Source organism: Manacus candei, unplaced genomic scaffold (genome assembly GCF_025592945.1).
Source record: "Manacus candei isolate 608988 ecotype Guabito, Panama unplaced genomic scaffold, ASM2559294v1 h1tg000034l, whole genome shotgun sequence".
NCBI classification, from domain to species: Eukaryota; Metazoa; Chordata; class Aves; order Passeriformes; family Pipridae; genus Manacus; species Manacus candei.
In genome coordinates, this window is record NW_026138082.1 from 3,163,808 (window position 1) to 3,185,087 (window position 21,280).

Genomic DNA, 21,280 nt, shown 5'->3' on the forward strand with positions numbered 1-21,280 from the left:
ATCCAGGGCTGTGTGGGAGGTTTCAAAGCTCCATTTTTAAAGTCATCTAGAAACACCACAGTCACTAGGACTCAAATGATGTGACTGACACAATACAAAAACCATTTGCATTACAAACAGCATGTTCAATGACAATTTTCAGGAATGCCTTGAATCAAGAGACTCTTCCATACTTTTCTGTTACTTTACAGGAAAAAAAACCTGTGACTGTGAGTCACTTCTATTGAAGTTATTGATAAATGACACTCACCAACTCAAACAGAAAAAAGGATTACTTATGCTTAATATTTTCCCTAAATACCTCAACTGAATGCCATTCAAATCACTCATAGATGTCTAAGTACAAGCATTATTCTACAGGTGGCCATTTCTCTTATTCATTTGCGTTGTAGATACTGAAAAAGACCAATAAGTTCGCATACATGGTTATTCAGAAAAACCAGATTTCTGTAGCAATAGTGAAAATTTCCCATGATAACAACTTAAATCTGTGTTTATTATTGTAACAGTGTCATCCAAAACACTAAAAAAGTAGGAAACACAAAGGAACTTCTAATTACATTTTGCATGATTTTTACTACAAACTTTTTTCAACCTATCCAGTTACTCACTTTCAGCCCTTCTAATTTTCCTCCTCTTAGATTGTTTCTTTACTGTTTCTACTCTGCAATTCCATGGACTTATTAGTTACAGTGTGCTACAGAGAGATGAGATCGTGCAGTAGGTCAGCATGAGACACAGTGAAGGCTCACACAACCCCAAACCTCACAGACACTATTTCATAAACACTCAGGTGCAAATATCATTGCTATAGTTTTATGTTCAGTACATTATTATTAAAGTAGAGTAAGATGTGAAGTATAATAAAATACTTCAGATACAACTACATGATCAAGTACCACAACAAATGTCTTCAGTGTGTGTTATATACAAACAAGAGAAATATTTATTCAGATTACTGTACTGAGTGTCAACATCACAGTGAAGTGTTAAAAAATATATTCAAAATCATTTAAACACACTGAAATTACAACAGCCCTTCCTTGAGAGGAAATGTGTACTTTCAGAAGCAGTTTATCTCAATCGAGCTACAGAGGATTTGGCCAGAAAAATAATATTTTCATTTCACATATAAAATATAATTTAAAATAATTGCAAACATAATGTATTTAGAACTATAAAATATAAAATACAATAACATAATAAAAATTAATTAAAATATAAATATATTTCTCATAGAGATATAGTACAAACCCTAGAAGAGCTCCTTTTTCCATGTCCCTTTAACATCTACTCACTTCCAGGATATTTTTGCTATCTCCTTGCTGTTAAATTTACTGGCATTTATAGATTCCTTTTCCAATTTCTTTGCTGTTCTGTGGTTGCCACCAGACACGCTGTCTGTCACATTTGCACTGGGACACAGATCTCACTGCCCAGGTCAGGAAAGCTCAACCACAGATTTTAAGCAGTTGCTGGAGAGTCTGACAGTCACCCAGCACATCCCACCACTCTAACTTTGCAAAATGATGGTATGTCCTGTGGTGGGCAACTACCACAGAAGCCCAAAGATAGTTCAACCAAACACTAACATTATCCGAGCACTTTTAACATACATGATATAATAAGACCCCGGGTTTATCTGTGCAGGGATGTGAGGTGCTTCTTCTCAGTTAAGCAGTAACTGGGTACTCACAGACGAGTTGTCCTCCTCCTGCTCACTCTACTACTGCATTTTGCTTTGACCAACATTACAAAGCAATTGAAATGTCTAAAAGATTATGCATTATCTGTGTGGTAAACATTAAAAAAAACAAACACCACCACCAGCCTCAAACAAAACAAAATCAACCAACCAAAAACAAACAAACAAACAAGCCCTGATAAATTTTGGTATACCTTCAAAGGGAGTAGCAGAAAAGCCACTGACCAATTATATCAAAAAGACTCACCTCCTGTGAGATGCAACAAACTTGGGTGGGACGGGAAGTCAGTATTTTTTATTTACGAATATTGCAATGAAAACACAATACTTTAAAAAATAGGAATATTTCAGGTTTTCAGCATGACACACAGATGAAGCAGTTAATCTATTATCATTATCTAAGAAATGTGCAGCAGAAGTACAGAGTACAGACATGTCTTTTCCTCTGAGACTAAATGTAAACTTCACTATGTATCTTTAAGGTCCCTCTTTGAGAGAAAAAATTTAATAAATAAAAATGTTATTTCTTAAAGGAGGAACAGGCACGTGATTTTCTTTCAAGTGGTCATATGGAATGCACACCATTTCTTTTTAAGGCTACTCAAGTAGCAAAACACATTTTCTTATTCATAAAATTATGTTACCCTTGAAGGTGAACAGAAAATCACTGTGAAAAATTTTGATCAAAGACTAAATGTTGTTTCCTTTGTATTCAGCTGTACTCTTTTACCTCTTAATCTGCTTGCTGACTGTTTTCAAAATAATTAACTTTCACTAACACCACATTTATTATTTACCTTTTCGTGTTAAATGAGAAAAAGAACCTTTTTCTTTACTCCTGTTCTGTTTTCCTTTCCCCCCTCTCTGTTTACACAGGTTTTCTCACCATTTTAGTTATATGCACGTTAAGAATCATTCACAAGAGTAAGATACCAGTTTCAGTTTGAATTTTGTCAAACTGCACTGAACTCTCCCACTCTGCTACAAAATGTTTGGAAAGTTTCAGCTAAAAATCCATCCATACAAATATTTTTGAAAACATGTCATGCCATTATGCTACTGAATGGCTTTAGCACCTGAAAGTTGGAGGCAAAATCCCAAAACTGAAAGGGCGTGGGAGAGAGTAAGGTGTACAGATACCCAGGAACCATAATTTTTGTGAAACGGTGTCCGAATTTATTTCAGTTTTTAAGATTCTAAAAGCCCTGCTGTCACACTGTTAGTGGACTCCTGTTGCAGTCTGGCTATTGAATTTCTGAAGACCTTATCTGCATTGAACACTCTCCCATCTCAAAGATGCTGGTACTGCATGAGCCTTAGGATTACTTCTCCTGAGTGCCAGGAGAACCCAGTGCTATCAGGAAATTTGACATTACCAAAACTGTATTGCTTTACTTTGTCAGTTCCATCTTCCACTGTTCAAGTACTCAGGCAATACCCTGAAAGAGAAAAACTTTGTGGACTCAAATACAGGGAGGAGGAGAGGAAACAACAGGGAGAGGGAATAGAAATCAGGAGAAGAAAGAAGAATGGGCTCTACACAGGGGCAAAACTAAAGGAGAGAAGAAGGCAGGCGAAAAATGTGGCAAATGTAGGAGTGGGGTGTGGACAGTGGAAGAGTACTGGGGTTGGCTGGGATGGGACAGCACTGCACAGTTTGATCTCCTCTCTAGATCTGGGACTAACAGCACAAAAACAAGCCTGATCACTCATCAGATACCTGTGAAAATCATTAGAAAAATCATTAGTGACCAGTCTGCCCAAAGCAATGGACTAGTTCTACTCCAGCTGCACTGAAGACCTAATTAACAATCCAAGCTGGGAAACTATACTTTGAACTTAGAAGATGGTGTATAAATGCTACTTTTATCCAGAAAAATGGTCTCATTTGACTCAAACTGGGGAAAAAATAGTCAACATTTTTTAAAGTTTCTGCCTTCATCTTTACCTTGGTTCATCAGATTTCATATATGAACACTGTTAAAAGCATTTGATACTATGAGGGCACTTTGAAAAAGACATGCATTTATTCACTAATCATAGAAGCACTTCAATAAAGGTATATGATAAATATTTACATGAGGAATGATTTGACATTAAGTATGGACTTTGGATGCTTCATCTTTAACAAAGAGAGATTTAAGAACATGAAAAATCTAACTACACATTCACTGCAAAAAGAAGACATCCTCTGGAAAGCCTAGTATTTCAGTAATAAGATCTACACCATAATGCATATGAAGCTGAATTTCCACAGGCCATATTAATTCTGGCATTTCCTTGCTTCTGATGTTTTTCTTTGCAACATTAACATCTTTTAACATGATTTTATTGGACCTCATTACACTAGATGTTAAACCATGAAGCAGTTCTGCTCTATGAGGTGTTCTCACACTCCCTCTCTTTCACACACACACTCACACACACAGAGGTGGTATTAAACCCATAATGCAACATGTTACTTACAGTCACCGTGTGAAGGTGGGCCGAAAAGTATGTAAAGCAGTAAGACCCGTCTGGGCTCACTGCCAAGGGAACATGCGGCCGGGGGCTGGGAAACAACTTGATAAGTTGGTTAAAACAACCAAGGGACTGCAAGAAGAAGACTATATCACCTTTTAAGGAAGAAAAGAGCGAGGCTTGGCATGGGAGGAGTGAGGGAGTGGTTATGTAAATCAAAGGGTCTTAAAAGGGCTCATCTCTCCCATTTGGGATGTGCTCAGACCTGGTTACGAGTCCAGTGCACTCAGGGCACTGTTAATAAAGTTCTTTGTTTCACTTTATTTGGCCGTCTCCAAAATTTTAATTAGAGATATTTCTCACAAAAGGTGTCATCTCCCCATCTCCCCTACCTCTTCCCAGACTAATACAATAACAACTCTGGTCTGCAACACTATGTGGTGTACATCTAAACTTGCAATGAAAAATCCAGAAGGGATACATCTAGTAATAAATACCTACAGTTCAGGCATCTAAATTGGTCTAGGCTTGTGACTCCAGGCTTCCTTTATATCTAACTGACCTAGAATTATGCCAAGATTATTTATGACTAATGGTTTCTACTCTCCTCTTACACTAAAGAGGGCAGGCAGTGGGGAAACACTGAGAAAATGGAATGGTGCTGCCAAAGAGTGAGGGACACAGCCTGCGTGTCTCATGACATCTTCCATTAAATCCTTTTTGTCGGCAACACTGATTATAACAATGGAGAGAGTTGGCTCCCGTGAAAGTGTCATGGTTTAAAGCCTCAGCTCCTTTTAACCAGTCACTGATTCTAATAATTTTAAGATGGAGCTATGACCTACAAAGCATATACTAATCTGTTAAATGCTTCCACTTTTTGAGATTACACTCTTCATCACACTCAGAACATTTTGGATTTTCTGTATAAACTGCTACCGAGAATAGTGTGGATGAACCAGAAACCTGCCTACAGATAGACCAAGAAACTTCAAAGGGGCACTGCGTTTCCCTTAGATCTTATTTCACCAGGCTGGAACGATGAGCACTTGCTGGTGTGCACAGTGCATACACATTAAAGTTAACTGGAATTTAATCAATCCAGGTAAGTGCCTTTTTCATACTTTCAGTGGGCCTATAATGATTTTTGGGCACATTGCACAGTCTTATCACTGACACAAGCCTTTGTGCAACATAAATCAGAAAGCTTTATCCAATATAAAACTATGCTTCTATTGAGACGTTTTAGAGAATGAAGGCATCATTAAGGTATATTTATGACATGAATTCATAAAATCTGAGACAACTTTAACTCCTCAGTTTTCTCATTCATATGCTATCTTTGGGGACCAAACATTCCTTTCTTGGTAATTTCTTGCTAGTGGAAGGGTTTCCTACGTGTTTGTTTTTGCAACATGACTAATGGGTTCACACAGTTCAGAGCTCTAAGCTTCTTTAAAGTCTTTTATACCTGCAAACATTTTAAAAACACATTTTAAATTGCCTTTGGCACAAGTGCACTAAAAACATCAGAGGGTGTAACGGTCAAGTCATAATTTAAGCAATTGGAACCTGTAAAGTACTAATTTCTACATTTTGAAAAGCATTTATGCATGCACTGTGGGAAAAACTGGCATTCTTTTTTTCTTTTTGTTTGTGTACTATGAAAGAAGGAAATATGCCTTCCCTTAACTGATGGGTCAGTCAGGGCAAATGCCACACCACAATGACATTTTTGTTTCAGTCTGGATTACCTAATAGCTCAGAGTTCACAGAACACTTTTTCCCTGCTCAGCTAGGAGAATGGGCCATCAGCCTGCCTCCCTTTGAAGAAAAGAAGGAAGGGAGGGGAGGGGAGGGGAGAGGAGGGGAGGGGAGGGGAGGGGAGGGGAGGGGAGGGGAGGGGAGGGGAGGGGAGGGGAGGGGAGGGGAGGGGAGGGGAGGAAGGCATTAGCTCTTCATTCATCAGTTATGAAGGTTTGGAAGCTCCGGAAGCCTTGAGCTCATTTGTCATCCAATTCAGATTCAGAGAAAACTACTAAAGCACTAACATTGGTTATCTCTTATCCTTTTTTTTTTTCTATCACATTAATTTCCTCTTCTTTCTTCCTCTCTCCCTTCCTCTCTCTCAAAAAAAAACCCTGACACTAATCTAAAGACAAGCCCTTGGCCTTTTTTTGCCCTTTCAAGGCAGTGTCTCAGTGCAGCTGAATCTGCAACTATACCCTCCATGCCCTCCTGGTATCTCCAAAGTGGAAATCAGCTAGAAGATACTGTTCTTTAAAATGCTTACTGTTTTCAGTTATGTTCCTGTGACCTCCTCCATTTTTGTTGCAATCACACCATTTTTGTTAGTTTAAAGTGTTTGCTTTTTAAATCTCAGTATTCCCAGATGCCATTGATCTCTTTTCAGGAGAAAAACATACTGAAATGCAGGAAAAGAGTCATGCTGCACAGTGCTTTCTAGATTTAATCTTCCGATTACTCAGCTCCACAGAAATATCATAAGCAAACTAGGCATATCAAAACTGCTTTGGAGTTAACATTTAATATTCAAAGGACTAGCGAGTCATCTCCATTATATGCATAAAATTCAGTGCCTCCTCAGAAAACCTGAACTTATTTTCTTTCCTCCTGCTTTTCAAAATCAACCAGGGCCAACAAATGCAAAGAAAAAAGAGTATAAACTTTGAAGCTGAGATTTAAAGCAATGAAAGTCAGGAAGTTCAAAAGTTAATGTTCCTATGGCTGTGGTTACTTGGCCATGTTGCAAATACATCATGCAAATACTTCAGGCTATTTTGTTAAAGGCATATAGTACTATGCCATAAAGCATAATAAAACATGCTGTTTTCTTTTCATGTAGAAACAATCTTGTATGAGGAACAGTGCAGTGTATTTCTACTGCTAATGCTAACTACTCCACCACAAGTCAAGTATCTCTGCCTCAAGGCACTTTGTTGTTCTGACAATGCTGGTGTCTCATTGGAATCCAGCTTTCCCTAAGCTCACCCAAGGGCTTACACACCGACCTCCCCAGGAACAAAAGCCAAGTTCTCTCCTGACTCATTTGCCTCATCAGAAAATAATCTGTTTTTCCCCTTGAGATCAAAGAACATTTGTCACAGCTTTTCCATCCCTCACTTAGATGAAATTTAAGCAAATGGCCTTGTCGATCATCTCTTCCTTTCTGTTCTTCACTATCCTGGTTTCTACCTAGGAGCATATTGATGTCCAACTGCAGTAACCAACATGATCACATATCTGTCAAATACCCATCTTCACTACAGATGATGAAATACATATATGTAAAATATTCTGATTTAGCATAGAAGTTCTTTTACTCTCCCTGTAGTCTTCTGTTTGTCTTCTATATTTTTAATATAAATATTGCTATGTCCTCATGTTAAAAGAGATCATTCCCCAGAAATGACTTACTCTTGCTCAACAATATTCTCTTTCTTAGCTTCACTGAGAACTCACCCACCGATGCTGGGTCAGTTTTAAGTACGAAATGTCTAAAACCCCACCAGTTTCACTATCTTCTCTGTCTCAGAGAAGCACAGTCATAAGTTGCATTCTTCATCCCAGAGCTAAAGGGACTTTAAAGACAAGGATTGTGGGTTTGAATGATATTCAAAAAGCTCAGGAAAGGGAAAAACAGATCTAATGTATTCACAATACCCTGACTTGATGTGACTTTTGTACTAATTAGTTTTCAAGCACTAAAGTCTTCATCAAAGTACAACCCATTTAAGAATGAATGAATGAATGAATACCTGACTCAGATCATGGTCTGATAGAATGGGATGGAATATTTTTGGACACTGAAAGCACTGTATATGGATTCAGCTACATGACAACTTGGTATACTGGTAAGCCAAAAAAACTCCTAGGTTGAGGTTTGAATTAGTCAAGACAAAACAGTAAGCACAAGCTCTTCCAAGTTTAGCCACCTGTTCACTAGTGCAAATTTTGCTCAGATGCTTTTTGTCCAAATTTTCTTCATTGTTAGTCTTACCCAAGCTTCTGTAGCTATGGTTGTTATAAGCCAGATGTAATGGTAGGAGACCAGTGTATTATCTGCAGTGTCTGCCAGCATAACCCATGCTGTGTGACCAGTCCATCACATATATGCCATACGGAATGAGAGGTAATGTTGTACATATCCTTCAGAAAAGGAGAAAAACTAGTGATGTACTGCTGCTTTTCAGTACACTTTTTAGTATGTAGCTATTAAGAAGGACTCTTGTGACTAAAAGTCACTTCTGTGTCTTTTAGATCCTTCTTTATCTCTCAGGAGAGACAACTGTATTCAATGGACAGTGTTGTGACAGAGAGTATCAGAAAGATGAGAAAATGTAACTGACCACTATTCACAGATAAATAAGAACATCTGACTTCTTTATTAATGCAATTCAGTTCCACATCCTGACCTGAATTCAGACTGTATATGGTCTAAAATATCAAGTTCAATTAAATGATCTTGCAACTGATCACTGAGCAGTTTTGCTGTGATTAAGCTCAGGGAAAAGGGGAGGCTTGACTGCAGCGACAGGCAAGAATCCCTCCAGACTGTTGGTTTCTCCAGCTCCAATTAAACTCCAGCGTGTCTGACAGAAGAAAAAAGGAAAATTACTGCTCTAAATGTTGATTATTTTTGTCAGAAACAATACTAGTTATTCACTGTGCTCCTTCACAACTCTGAAAGGCAGGAGTACCTCTGAGTACATGTACAGAGACATGGGAATGCAAATGGGCTGTTGGTGACTAACTGCAATGACTGCAGAGTATGATCCAGTTCCACCTACGTTTGCATGGGCTTCCACTGGACTGGTGCCTTCACCTTGCTTCAATAGCAGCAAGGGTAATAGCTACAGCTGAGGTGATGCTGTATTCAGTGCTCAGCAAAAAAAAAACAAACCTGAGAGGATGAGTTGTCAAGCTTGGGACAAACCTACAAAGATTTAAGCTTAGGTCTAAATAGGATGACGGTGGTTAGGCCCATTATTGTTGATGAAACAATTCAGAATAATGAAAGTAAGCATGTGATGCCTTTGTAGGACAGGACGCTCAATTAATGCCAAGAAGCAACAGGTGGACAGAGCAATAAGACAGGTTGGAAGGAGGATGAACAAGGTAATATGAGCATGTAATATGAACACGATTTTAGCTCAGCACCTGCCTACCTATTAACAGCTGGCAGAGTCCTGTAGGCATTGTGAAAGATGGGAATTATGTTAAAACACTACTAAAATAAAATAAAACTAAAAAACAAAACAAAAAACAACCCCCCAACAATAAAAACCCTGTTCTCCTATTCTGTGGTAGTTTTTCTTCTAGTAGTAGATCAAAGATATTCAGCCATAAATATCTGACTTTTCAATAGATAATATCTAAGAACCTGAATACGAACAGATAATTTGGTCTGAAAGTATCCCAAGCTGAAGGCATCAGCTAACTGTATAACACTAGTATTTTTTGCACAATGCACTAAGGCTATTCCAATTAAACCTACCTACTTAAAGTGTATACAAATGACTGTGTTACAAATTATTAACAAAAGTGTGTTCAAAACCGGGGAAAGAAGTAAAAGGCGAAGATAATAAAAAAATTTACATCACATTCTACTTAGAAAACTAACAAGTAAATCTCCTGGACATTTAGAGTGAACAACTGTGCTTTTTCTCAGTTTCATACATTTCTGTCTTTTCTCATTACTTAAGCTGATTTGTTTAGCATTGCAGCAGCAATTTCTAGCAGCTGTTGTAACATTAATAAACTACATCAGATAATCAAGAACTTTGGAAAACTACTTCTATCAGAGGAAGGATGCAAGAAATTATTTGTAGCTTAAACTACTTTCTGGTCAAAACAAAATAATCAGGTTTTTGTGGCCCAGATGTTGTCCAACTGGTGAAAAAAATAATTTGTTAGAGGAAAGATAAATGGACATACAATGTTGCAGTATAAAATCTCACAAAGAGTGGATATAAACTAAAGACCTATTCACATACACTCGTATCATCATGGGACCAAATTTAGTTTGTTCCTGGTTAATTTTCAGTGCCTTTGAAACATGCCAATCAAAGGGAAGAAAATGCTGTTAAGAAGTGAGTCTTTTTTTTAAGGGTAGAAGAAAAAAATAATAATTTAGCAGAGGCAAAACACAGATAAAATATTTTCTAATAAATACACAGGAAAATGTAATGCACATAATGTACACAACAGTTACCATAGGCTAGTAAGCATCACAGAAGCATAATCCTATATAGTGAGAGTACTTTTTATACATATGATTTACATTTAATTATTCTAATAATAATGAACATTTACAAAACAATGTTCATTAAAATTCCTATTAATATCATATGGTTAAAATTTCAACCAGAGAAATTAATCATAAAAAGATAAATTATTAATTTTATCTATTCATAGGGATAAAACATATATTTGCTTGTATACTAGTAACAATAGTTTCACAATTAGAAAGAATATTATTTTTGGTTTTTTCACTTGCTTTATACTATAGTTCCTAACACTAGTCAGAATAGTTATATTTACAGTATAAAGTATGTAAATAAATCTCAAACCATCAGTTAATAATATATTTTTCATTATTAGTCAATGGGGACAACATCAGAGGCAGTATAGCTCTTAAAATGCCACAAGAAAGAACCACTTGATAGATCATAGTTCAGCTCACATATAAGTCAATTTTGCCTCTTTTTTCAGGTTTGAAGATTTGACTGGTTTATCCCACTATTGATCTTTAGTATATTCACACAGATTTTTATTTTTTATCATTAATATTGTTATATTAAAACACATAATTTTAAAAATATTCTAAAGTTTGCTTTAATTTTAAAGATGTTTTAGAAACAAAATAGTTGAAATAGCTTTCCAGGAGCAATTAATTAACTGGTTGGTTATTTTTTTTTCCAAATTCATACCATTTTGTTTATATTTGCTGTCCTACAGTAAATTCTTTAGCCAGCAGGCAATTACTTAGAATAAGAAGTTCTTCCAATTTATTTTGGATGGTTTTATATACCGATCTCAAGCATTAAATAAAAAACCTCTTTAATTCAGGAAAATATAACAACCAAGATTCCCTAAACTCTGAAAGCGTTTGAAACTGAAGTAAAAAGAGACAGCTTCATAGTGAAGAAGGAATTTCATCTACCAAGGTCAATGGTCAGGGATAACAATAAAGTATATTGCAATGTATTTGCAGTAATTTCTCCCACAAGAGTTTCCGCATTTGCCCCTACTTCAGACAAACAAGCAAGTGCCCTTTGTTTTCGGCTTAACATGCTAAGTCTCCTGCATCTTTTGACCCTCCTCCCTTCTCTCCTGTCTCCCCAACCTGATCTTGGAATGTTAAGAAAGATTCCCCCATTTATCACAACCTGACAAGCCCAACAGGGTCACAGTCCCAGCCCCAGTCCTATCGTTTTGCTGATCCAGCCTCGGCACAGGCATGAAACTTCAAAGATATTTTGCCACAGGCAAAAATTAGTCCTTATTTGCTTTAAAATCCAAGTATCAATCAAGTTAAACTGTGCTTCAGTACAGTTAACATTTTGAATGTTAAGAGCAACGTGTACATTTGGTTCTTAGCGGTGACTTTAATTGAATGCAGAACTTACCTGGAATAGGAGTGCAAATACTTTAACTACAGCACAAATCTCATCATGAGATAATTCATTTTATCCATAAGAAAATCCTTGATAAAAAGAACTGTCCAAAAATTTATGCAAACACACAAAAGCACCTTTTTATACGTGTGCAAATAAACATATATAATATATACAGAATCTCTGTTTATGTGAAATCACTTCAGATTTCCAAGGTTTTATCAGTTATACTGGATGAGCAGCCACACTTATATGATTGCAAAACTCAGTTAATTACTTTTAAATGTTCCTGAAATTAACAACTACCGATTTAACATGAGAACAAGCAGAAAACTTTGCTTCAGTATTTAGGAAGCAAATCTTCAATTAGCTCTAGGTAAAATAATACTATCCTGGGATACTGCCTACCATCTTCTGTTCAATCCAATACGAACAACAAAATAATAATGCTTTTTAAATCAATCCAATTTCTTCAATAAGTATTTTTAACTGCATTCCTTCAGGGTTAAAATGGGATTCATCTTAAAATCAGCTTTAAAAAAAAAATTCACATTTTCTTCAGATATTTACTTTTAACTGAATACTGTTTAAGAATGTATTAATTCAGGGCAATGACTGAATACTGCATAGAAAAATAAACCATATCAATATTAGCTTTCCTGATAAAGTACTACCAAAATGTATATTGTTTCTTTTTTTTCTGCAATATAACTGAAAATATTTAATAAAATAAAATATAAAAAGAAACTAAGTAACATACTATCTAGAGCATTAAATTCTAAAACATATTCACATATCTTTTTTTCCATAAATTTAATACAGCCATCTCTTTTATTTAAAAATACTGAAATAATATGTTAATTTTTTAATCTCTTGTAAATAACATTTATTTAATAAATTTTAAAATTCAAAGCTTAAAACTGAGTAAAGTGCTACTTATTTCCTATACTGTCCCAAAGAAAATGAAAATTCAATAAAATTTATGTATAGCTATCTGCAAAGAAAACAAGAGAAAACAAAAGATAAGAACGATAGGTAAACATGTGAATGAGACAGTATGCATTGAGGTTTTTCATGGGCTTCCTCTATTTAAACAGTCTATTCAGACATTTTCTCAAACCACATTCTGTTTAAGTTTAGAAAATAACCTTGACTTCTAATTTCTGTAACAGATGAATTAGCTTTCCTGTATGCACACTCTGCCATGCGTATAGATGTATGCATTCTCACACAAACATACAGATATTTTCCAAACCCAAATTCTTTTGCTTGATATTATCCACATTCACACACAGTTGCTGCAATTTGATTTGCTTTACTGTTTACAAGGTATACTAAGTACTTTTAAAAACTTCAAATTATCTTGGAAAAATGCTTTGGCAAGAACTATATTTTTAATTCATGAAATTAAAATATTACTTGCTTTACACAGCCTTTTCAAAATTACATTTGATTTACTTTAGAAGAAATTATAATGGCACAAAAGGTACTGAGACAGTCAAAAGCTGTTTAGCCGAAATGTATTTCAGAAAATAGTGAACAGACCAAGAAAAGAAACATGTAACTGGATCCTGCTGCTTGCTGCTTACCAGATCACAGGCACAAAATTGAAGAATATACTGGCTGTAATAATTATCATACCTTCCTTGCAAACAGGTTCCCTACCTATTACACTTCCCTATAGCTGTAAATGCCTGTTTACATTTGGACCAAATTGCATTGCTCTTTCTTCTCTGGGACTCTGCTTGCTGCACTAGGATAACAAAACAGCACTCCCAGAGTAAACCCCTACCGAGTTTCCCTGAATGAAACAGACATTTAAGAAGCAGTAATCCTTATGCCAGCTCCCACCGCGGCCTCTGCATGAAGCACGGCAGCAGCACTTGCTGGGCTTGCTGCTGCGTGGACCCCAAGGCAGAGAATAGCATCTGAGTACAACAGCAGCACATGCACACAGGTTCCCTGCAGAAAGTTTTAATCAGAATTTAGTCTGTGCCATTGCAAAATGCACTAAAAAGTCTGAAACAAATTAACAATGAAGTAAGACTCCAATACAAACTCACAGCGGTAAGTGACAGATAACATTACAGACACAGTTAGAACCAATTTTGAGGAGGTAGGACTAATGCTTTAGCATAATTACACTTCAGCATTATTTGTTCCAAATGAATGTCTGTTCAACTTAAAAATGAACTAAATGGACTTGAATGAAGTATTAGTAAGTTAAATTTATTTTATTGTATCCACAGTTTTTGTAGTTAAGGGCTAATTAATTTGAATTCATGTCTAGACACCTGTCTCAGCATACTGGCCTTTAAGTGTCTCTTACAAAAATGTTATTGAATAACACACCAGGGAACTGCTCACAGATTTGACAAAGTGTGACATTTGCAGCACATTACAGAATAACGCGTTATATTTCTTACAGTACTTAACAAGTAACCTCCTGTGGTAAGCAAAAGCTCCTCCAGAAAGAACCTGATGGATCCAGTCCTGTGACCTACCTAAACTACTCTAGAGCCACCATGAACAAATACCTTGTTCCAAAAACAAGTTTGAAACTGCTACTACAGAAAAGAAAATCAGATCTCCTTTTCACAGTAGAATCTGAATGGGAACTAATACCCATTTTTATGTCCCATTTTATCATTAAATAACATTTGCATCAATATCACAAATTAAAATCCATCATAACCTTACCTCAGTTGTCTCTGAAGAACAGAAACCAACTCCCCCGATATGCAAAGTCAGTTTCCAGGAAAAAAAAAAACAAACAAAAAAACCAAGAAAAAGCAAAAGAGAATATCTGTTACGTTTTTCACTAATTAACTTCCACTGTAGAGCAGCTAAGGGTGTGCAGGCAGACCAAAAAACTTTTGCATCAATCAGCTAGGATTTTTTAAACTCAGGAATACTGAAGACACTTTGTTCTTCCTTGAGCTGTCATGCTGAGCCTAGCACAGTCTGGTTACTTAAGTTAACTAGGAGGAGATCTGGATAGTAAACAAGCTTGGCTCTGTCCAATGGCTTTCCACACCCTCCTGTTTATAGTAAGATGACTTGCATTCAGAGGTCACCCCATCAACAGCTCCTGTCTTTCAGTGGGTATCTAATGTGCTGCATTTATCCCAAGGCTCTTTTAATGAAACCACCTTCCTGGTCCCTGCTCGCCTGCTGTCACTATGACACATCTGCTCCTTATTGTGCAAAACCCTATTAAGTGTTAAAATATACAGAAAAGTTATACCTGGGCATATATTCTGCAAGGAATTCAGATATTTATAAGTGCTTACCTTGCCTGTGAATATTAGCAAAATAAAGTCTTTTTAAAGATCAAAGAATTTTGGCAGCAACATTTATCTTGTGAAGAAAAGAAATTCAAGAGGAAGGAAGATGGATGTCATTGTTTGATCTGGATCTAAAACTTTTACAAACACTCCCCAAAAGGATAATGCATGTGCCTATGCCAGATAATATTTACTTGAATATGTTAACATACTGGAAACAAGAAAGAAGGAGTGTCCTTGAGCTCTGCTGTAAAATGATACAGAGCCAAAAAAAACAAAGGTCAACTGCCAGGACCCCAATGCAAACATCAAGTCAATTCTGGGCTGAAAGAATACATGGAATTTATGGTTCTTACAAAACAATATGGAAAAGCATATAGTTTCCTAGCTCTCATTTTTTTAGGCATACAACGTGCTACTGGTTACAAGAGGTTTGTGATCCGACTGGAAATTGTTATTTTCTTCATACAGCATTGCAAACCAAAAGGACAAAGCCCCCAGAAATTGCTTATCACAACAGACTGATCTAAATTAACTGTATCTTAAGACGAGGACAAGCAAATAATGTTTACTATTATTCTTCAGAAGTCCAAAGTCTTATAAAAATAAGAATTGAGAACCATTTCCAAATTTCTACCAGTACTTTTTTCTCATTTCTTAGCCATCAGGCAGCACTAAAAAGTTCAGCCTTTTTTTAACGTGGAGATGTGAAACTGAAGATGGCACTCTCTCCCTATGCAAACACAAGCCTGACTGCTGCTCAGAAATGCTCTTTGAGTGAAAGTTACACCTGTAGCACATTTTCGGCACCATTTTTTGTCACCACTACAGCATCGAAATGACAGATAGCAGCTTGGCTCTGTTAAAACTAATAAAACATGATTGATGAACTGAGCTAGAAAGCCATGTCAGTTCAGATTAGGATATTTGTGCCATCATTTGACAGGTTCCACGCTTTATTATTAGAAGGGACTGTGAGGGCCACTAACAAATACATCCATCCAGATTCCCTGATGCCTTTTCTTTTACTTAAACCTACTTATGAAGTTTAAATACAAAAGCTTTTTCATGTGAAATCTCAATTTTTATAAAATACTTGTGCTTAGAAATACAATATACTTCCTTAAACAGGTGCCTGTCAGCTGCTATTATCTCATGCACTGAAATCGAAGCAATCCTCATTTTACTGCATTATGTGGCATAATAAAGGCCCACCTCTTCAACAATGAAAACCCACTGGAGCATATATAAAGTACCAGGGAGAGCATAATCAGCTTTCAGATGTTGTTTCTGACATTAGCATTGGGCATAACCCCACTATTAACTGCTGAAACAACTAATACATCAGATGTGGAAGGTTGCTAATGCAAGATTGCTAATGCAAGCAGTTGTTTCTTTCACTACCAAAAGGAGGAAAACAAAGGAAAAAGCTACTGCAGAAAATGCTGCCAAAGGAAGACTGAAGGCAAGGGGACATACATGAACAGGGGGCTCCAAAGTTCCAATCCTTAGTCACTACTCAATGAGTTGCAGAGCACTCACAGTAGCAGACAAGGAACTAAATTTGTCTCTTCTTCTACCAGGCGCTGGGCAGAGGAAAACCAGCCTGGGCTTGGACTCCATCAGCAGTTAAGAAGCACACCACCAGTCCCTTTGCACAACTCCTTATGCAGGAGGTCTTCACTCAGCAGCTTCAAACCAGAGAGGATTGTCTGTCACCCCCTGCCACCACTTCTCCTCTTTACTCACATCTTCTGCCACAGACTAACACATCTCTGCTCCCAAGAATGCCAGGACCAAAGAAACAACTGTGGATGCCTGGATGCCAAGTACAGGTGTTTATCCCACGCTGGCAATAAAAAATTTCTATGCCATAGTTCAGTGCACACACCAGCAGTGTCAAGAGATGATGAGAGAAAGTTATTATATCTACAACACACATTCTTTTCTCAGACTGACTGACAGGGAAGCCACTGTCCCAACATCCCTGTGATGGATGAACTGCTCTGTCTGCAAACTGAGGTTACTATGGGGGAGATGTTTTTTATGGACATGTCCTTTATTTACAGCACCATTCTACGGACACGAACGTGACAGAAAGGAAAATAGCTGACATTAGCAAATAAAAATTGTATTCGAGAAAATATGAAAACAAGAAATGCAAAGTATTTTGAATTTTTCAGTTAGTTCTGCAACCAAAAGTGCTTGGTTTAGGGCCACAGTAGTGAAAATTACTTCATATATTCCTGTTCTACATTTTGTATTATATACTGTTGTTCACTGTTTGCCTGCAACACAGGGAATACGAAACCAAAAAGAAAAGCTTACCAGCAAGCCTTTACATTTTAAGCAATCTCACAAACTGACATTGCCAACTAGTGAGTTGCTTTTTTGCTGTTCCTTCAGATTTCATCATATGACGTGAACTACTTCTTAAGGTATGTTACAGGGAAAAACACACAGAGCAGCACTATGAGTTACACAGATGAGTAATCTTGTCTTATATGTTTTGAGAACCACCAAAACCGCTCCATATTTTAAGTTAGTATATTTTTCAAGCAATCAAAAGATAAAAATTACTGAAAAAGAAGAATGTATGTAGAGACACTTTTTGAGTAGGGGCTACCTGTGAGATTTTGGGTTGGTCAACAGTTTCAAATTCAATGACAAATAAATATTTTAATGGATTCTGATCTTGCACTCAAAGAGGGTTTGAAGGTGCTTTGATCAAGAGGACTGCACCAGTCCCTGATTCTCCCCTTCGGGGTCTCTCCACATTTCCCTGGCTGGTTGACTAGCTCTGGTGAATCCCAGGAGGCCTGGGGGTGGCAAACTTTATCCATAGAACAGATAATGGTATAATGGTGCCTGAAACACACCCAGTTTTTTCAGAAAGCTAACTTGGCTGCTTTTACCTTTTCTTGCTAGTTTGTATTTTTAGTTCAAAGCTAAATAAGAAATTCCCAGATCCAAACTACTGTGCTTTTTCAAGAAATTCAAATTAAATTTAAATTTACAACCCCCTCCTGGATGGCTTTGTTGACTTGTAATTTTTGCTTTGTTTGTCTTCTCTGAGCTGTATCTGTGGCAATTCATTAGACTTTACGGAAAAATAAACTATCATTTGAATTTCACTTCATGAGTGCCTCCTGCCTGCTCCAAGGTTTGTCTGTAAAATCAAGGGATCAACAAATAAAATCATTACTATTCTAATACTTCTATCAATATATGATGCTGTATTTATTAGACTCTCCAGACACTACTAACGCTGTGTTATGTTCTGCCTGGGCACTCACCAGCTTGAAGCTTTTTTGGAGGAAAGTCTGCAGTTTCATCACAGTCCCCACCACCTTCCCTCTCCTTGTTCCCCTCAGCCTTGCAGACAGTGTCTTCTCGGATACAGAGAACAACAACAAAACAGCAGATGCCAGATGGATTTCAGGATATGCACTTTCTTGACACTTGAAACTGCTATCAAAAGCTAAAAACTGTTTAAATCTCAAAAGAAGGTTAAAAACATGAAAAAATAGATCTATGAATCTAATTTTTTTCTAAAATGTACTCATTTATATCTCATTTACACCTTCCATTTTAACTGTTTCTAATAGTCATTCTGATTTAAAACAAACAAAACCATAAAATCTTAAACTTTTCATAACACATGAAGTTCAAGGTCTAAACATTGTGAAAAGAGTCTTCATATAATTTCTTCTACAGGGAAGTTGACATATGACACCTTATCTTTCAAAGGCATTTAAGGTAAAAAAAATAAATTATAAGAATATTCATTCAAGCCCCTGCTAATTATTATGTGTTTTTATTACCATATTTTCTAGGACTCCAGTCAAGATGAGCAATGTGTTCAGTAAACAGTGCTGGGCACAAATATGATCTCAACACTGAAAGCTTAAAAACTAGTTTTACTTATGGCTCTAGAGTCAATTCAAGTATAATCTACCAAGTTTATGTTATGACCAAATAACTTCATGGAATCACAGAGCATGCTGAGTTGGAAGAGACCCACAAGGATCATCAAGTCCAACTCATAGCCCTGCACAGGACCATACCCAAGAGTCACATCATGTACCTGAGAGTATTGTCCAAGCACTTCTTGAGTTCTGCCAGGCTTGGTGCTGTGACCACTTCCCTGAAGAGCCTGTTCCAGTGCTCAACCACCCTCTGGGTGAAGAACCTTTTTCTAATATCCAACCTAAACCTCCCCTGACACAATTTCAGGTCATTCCCTCAGGCCTATCACTGGTCACCACAGAGAAGTGATAGGTCACCACAGAGTGGTTGCCACTCTTCCCCTTTTGAGGAAGTTGTAACTGCAATGAGGTCTCCCTTCAGTCTCTGCTTCTCCAGGCTGAACAGACCAAGTGACCTCAGCTACTCCTCATATGGTTTCCCCTCAAGGTCCTTCACCATCTTCACTGCCCTCCTTTGGACACTCTCTAAGAGCTGAATATCTTTCATATATTGCGGTGCCCAAAACTGCACACAATATTCAAGGTGAGGCCACACCAGTGCAGAGCAGAGCAGGACAATCCCCTCCCTCAACCGGCTGGTGATGCTTTGCCTGAGACCCCCCAGGACACAGTTGGCCCTCCTGGCTGTCAGGGCACTGATGACTCATATTCCACTTGTCATCAACCAGGACCCCCAGGTCTCTTTCCACAGCACTGCTCTCCAGCATCTCATTTCCCAGTCTGTACGTACATCCAGGGTTGCCCCATCCCAGATGTAGAATCTGGCATTTTCCCTTGTTGACCTTTATATGGGTGGTGATTGCCCAGTCCTTTGATTTGTCGAGGTCTCTCTGCAGGGTCTCCCTGCCTTTGAGGGAATCAACAGCTCCTCCCAGTTTTGTGTCATCTGCAAACTTGCTTAGTATCCCTTCCAGTCCTGCATCCAAGTCATTTATGAAGATGTCAAAGAGCACTGGGCCTAAGATGGAGCCCTGTGGAACCCCACTAGTGACAGGTTCCCAGCCTGAGGTTATCCCATTCACTGTTACCCTCTGTGCTCAACCTATGAGCTGATTGCTCACCCACCACATGATGTGTTTATCCAGCTGTGTGCTGGACATTCTGTCCAGTAGGATCCTGTGAGAGACAGCACTGAAAGTTTTACTGAAATCTGAAACCATGACATCAACTGGCTTCCCTTGATAAACTAGGTGGTTTACACTGCCATAGAAGGAAAGCAGGTTTGATAAGCTGGACTTTCCTCTCATGATGCCGTGCTGGCTATGACCAGTGACTGCCTTGTCTTTCAAGTGTTTTCAAATACTTCCCAGAGTAATCTTCCCCTAGCTTTACCAGGCATTGAAGTGAGACTGACAGGTCTGTAGTTTCCAGGATCCTCCTTCTTGCCCTTCTTGAAAATCGGGACAATGTTTGCCAGCTTTCAGTCAACTGGGACATCTCCAGATTCCCAAGATGGTTTGAAAATCAAGAGACGTTTTGCAATGACATCAGTAGCTCTTTGAGGATTCTGGGATGAATCCCATCAGGCTCCATAGATTTGTTAGGATATAGCTGGAGCAGCAGATCCTGCACAATTTCAGAGTTGACTTGGAGTTGATCATTCTCACAGCCATGGTCCTCCAGCTCAAGGCACTGAGCCCTCCTTGGTTCATCATCCGTGATGAAGACAGAGGTAAAGAAAGCTTTAAACATCCCTGTCTTGTCTCTGTCCCTGTTTGTGAAGTGACCATCCTGTAACGGGCCAATGATATTTCTATACTGCCTATTGCTATTCATGTATTTGAAAAAAACTTTTTATTGTTCCCCACATTTCTGGCCAGCTTCAACTCCAGCTGAGTTTTGGTCACGTGAAGTTTCTCCCTACAGCATCAAGCAGAATCTCTGAATTCTTCCCATGTCACCTGACCTTGCTTCCACTGGGCATACACCTTTCCCTTTTTGCTTTATTTCCAAGAGAAGGGGCCTTCTACCTTGCCTGCTTGACTTCTGACACTTGGGAATTGCCTGTTTCTGTGCCCTTAGGAGGTGATGTTTGAAAAGTGACCAGAAGTGATGGACCCCAGCACCTGCGAAAACATTTTCCCAGGGGACAGGAGTTATGCAAAAGTTCGGAAGGAGTTTAAATTTTTGAAGTGGACTTGAAAGCTGCAAGAGAAAGAAGAGACCAATCCATTTGGAGTTTCTGACATGAACTTCTTG

At 37.7% G+C, this 21,280-nt stretch overlaps 1 protein-coding gene across 10 annotated transcripts in view; it reads right to left on the minus strand.

Moving 5' to 3' along the window:
- Window positions 1–21,280, minus strand: part of EYA4 (EYA transcriptional coactivator and phosphatase 4) — a 148,669-nt gene that overhangs the window by 71,057 nt on the left and 56,332 nt on the right. The window lies entirely within an intron of this gene.